This window comes from Chrysochloris asiatica, unplaced genomic scaffold (assembly GCF_000296735.1).
Source record: "Chrysochloris asiatica unplaced genomic scaffold, ChrAsi1.0 scaffold00036, whole genome shotgun sequence".
NCBI classification, from domain to species: Eukaryota; Metazoa; Chordata; class Mammalia; order Afrosoricida; family Chrysochloridae; genus Chrysochloris; species Chrysochloris asiatica.
Window position 1 is genome coordinate 16170253 of NW_006408554.1, and position 3127 is coordinate 16173379.

General features: G+C 36.1%; 2 pseudogenes; both read right to left on the reverse strand.

Moving 5' to 3' along the window:
* Nucleotides 1-2010: 2010 nt before the first annotated feature.
* Nucleotides 2011-2784, reverse strand: LOC102836920 (annotated as a pseudogene).
* A 148-nt stretch (nucleotides 2785-2932) lies between these two features.
* LOC102837301 overlaps nucleotides 2933-3127 on the reverse strand; it is a 5586-nt pseudogene continuing 5391 nt past the window's right edge.

The window sequence follows — 3127 nt, forward strand, 5'->3', positions numbered from 1 at the left end:
AGTCATGGGCCTAGAGACCGAAGCTGCTCTGTCTCTCCATGTCATTGCTTCTGTCACCTTCTCTGCCACCACAGCTTCCAAAGGTAGGATTTCACACTCCTATCATGCTCTTCCTTCTTGATGATGCTGGGATCCTCTGTTCCTGAAATGAAAGATTAACTACTCCCCCTTTTTAGTTATACATCTTTTATAATTACAATCGTGACAACCATGATTAATCCTGCTAACAATTACTCACAATTGAATCATAAAATCCTATCACCATCATCCCATATCCCTTTTCACCAGATCCATCTGGAAAAAAGGAAAGCTAATCATTGGGGATTCTACCTTACCCCCTTATTCTGAAACTAAACACACTCATCAAATTGTATTAAGTCAGCTACTTTGTGCCTTTTTAGCCCCCATTTTTGATAGCCAGTGTCTAAATTGTTTGTCCCTATCAACACAGTGCACTGAGGAAACAAGCTTGATCCTTGATATGAATAATCCTTCTATTTGTTCCGTCATCTCCAGGACCAAAGAAAACTAGACAATGCTGTATAATATATTTGATTAACTCCTTTAGTCTCATTTTCTTTGACTTGCAAAGCTCTGGTTACAACAAACTATTTAGCATTACTTAAAAGGAGAATGTTTTGACTTGTGAAATACTTGATTCTTCTGCAAATTACAGATTCCTTGTGGAAGTGATTGAATGATAGACTCTTGGTTGAATGTTAATGGATCTTTTCTATAGTTCCACAAAGTTTGCTTAAATGGAACATGAGTGCAGTAGCTCTTAGACAACTGTTAGTGTTGTGAACAGATCTTAGCTATCACAGAGTGCCAGTGGCATATCATCATCTACACTGAAATTACTTCGAATCTAGGACAGAGAGGACCCAAGGAGTGTCTGTGATTGATTCCCACAAGGCTAAAGGCCATCTAAGGACATTTACTGCAGTATACATACATAATGAGGCTAATAATGAAATTATTTAGACATTCTCTTGGCAAGAATGATTTCTAGTTTTCATGTCATGAAAATCCTCAGTATAAATCTTTACCTTTTTGATGCACTTTACTTCATTGATTATCAAGAAAAGTTGGTTTGGTACCATTTGATTTCTTCACCATTAAACTTTGTTCCCTCTTTTGCGTAAGTCCCCCCTCTCCCTCCCTTCCTTCCCTCCCTCTCTTCTTTCCTTCCTTTCTCTCTTTCTCAATTTCTGGTCATCATCAGTATAGGAGTTACTCAAGAAGTTTCTATTGAATGCTGTAAGTTCCTAATATGACACTTTCCAATTGTTAGGAGCTGTTTTGAAGGGCATAGATTGTGTTATTAGTTCAGAATGTTGAAACTTCTTTTTTTTTTTTTTTTTCTTGTGCTTTTATCTAGTTTCTGACTTTTAGATCCTTTTATATCATTTTGCAAGGTTTTTATAAAGTTACTCGTTTGTGAAAATGTACTGCTTTGTTGAATCTCATGGACTTTTTATTGATTTGCAGTTCCTTTATCTTGGGACAGATCCTCAGTTACATTGTGATATGGTTTGTGTGTTAGCATTCCTTTTATTGTTTGCTATATATGTTTTCTTTGATGTTTTTGATTTTCTAGTCTTCAAGCAAAGGTTTTTATCTTGAGTTCTCAAAGTAGAGTTTCCAACATTTTGTTTGACTACTTCTCACTGAGATTTTTTTTTTTAAGTGATATTATCTGTAATTTATGACTCTTTCCTTAATTGCTACTGTTGGTCAGAGTTTAAAAAAGTATGTGACAGGTATTATGTTTCCATGTTCCTAATGATCTCAATTTTCCCCTTTTTCTTTTGCAATTACTGTGGCTTCTGGGTTTTGTTTGTTTTGTAAAACTGGACAATTTTAATGCTTTTCTTTAAAATAACATCATAAATAGTTCTTGATGACTGCAAATGGGTAAGCCTATTCAGTAGTATTCAGAAATACATGGTGATAGTGGCTTTCCTGGTTGATTTATAGTCTTCACCAATAAGAAATTTCAGGAAAGTGCTATAAAACCAGTAAGACTGCATTTATGCATCCATCATTTTCAAGATTGCTGGTAACCTTAGCATATTCTCCCCAGACAGCCTTGTCTCCTTGAGTAACCAGGCCCAATTCACTTACATTTGCTTCAGTGACAGTCCCTTTGGTGATCACATCCAGAGTTGAATAGAGTATATCTATAACAAGTATAGATAAGCAAAAGGTGGCTTTAAGTTCAGGATGTGTTACATGAACTTTCTGGAAACGTAAGCCCATGGGTGTGATGAATCTTGTGTATTTAATTTTTTTTTTGTTTAAAGCCATCTCCAACAAAGCAGACTATAGTAACCATCCTTTCCATGCTTTCTTTTTTCTCTTTTCTGTCTGAATAACTTTTAATACTTCTGTTTTTCCCTAGACACGGACTTTGGGCAGAGGGATTTCCCATTTGCCTGCTTTCTCTTTTCATTTTTTTAAATTCATATTGGAAAGTACTTTAGCTCGGGACTGCCTCTCTCTGTCCAGCAGATAGTCAGGTACTGCACTTGTTAAGCCTTCTCATCATTGTTTTGTTTGGTGTTTCTCATTTCATGCATCTTGATAGTCTTTTTCATTTATATTTTCTCAGCATGGCACTGTTTATGGTAGAGCTTAGCCTTCAGACCAACCATCTTTTTAGCCTTCATGGAACATTCATGAGCCTCTTGACTTTCCTTCGTTCTTTCTCTTTTTCTCATGATAATTCAAACGATATCCATAGTGCTCATGGTATAACTCGAAATATTCGTTTTGTGGCATGATGACAGCTGCAAAGCCACTGGGCCAGGGCACAAAGAACCCACCTCCTGAGCTGTTTTTGTAATCAAATGTGGTTTTTTTTTCTTCTAGTTTATAATTTGTTTTAAATCTTAAATGGTACATTGTATATATGATAACTCTTTGCTAACTATAGAGCACTGTCCAACAGTAAAGGATTTCTATTATTTAAAGAAGGAGCTCTGGTAGCATAGTGGTTATGAATTGGGCTGCTAATCTCACAGTAAGCAATGCAAAACTATCAGCTATTCCTAAAGAGAAAGATGAAGCATTCTGCTCCCGTAAAGATTTACAGCCTCTGAAACCCTACACAAGGTTGCTGTAA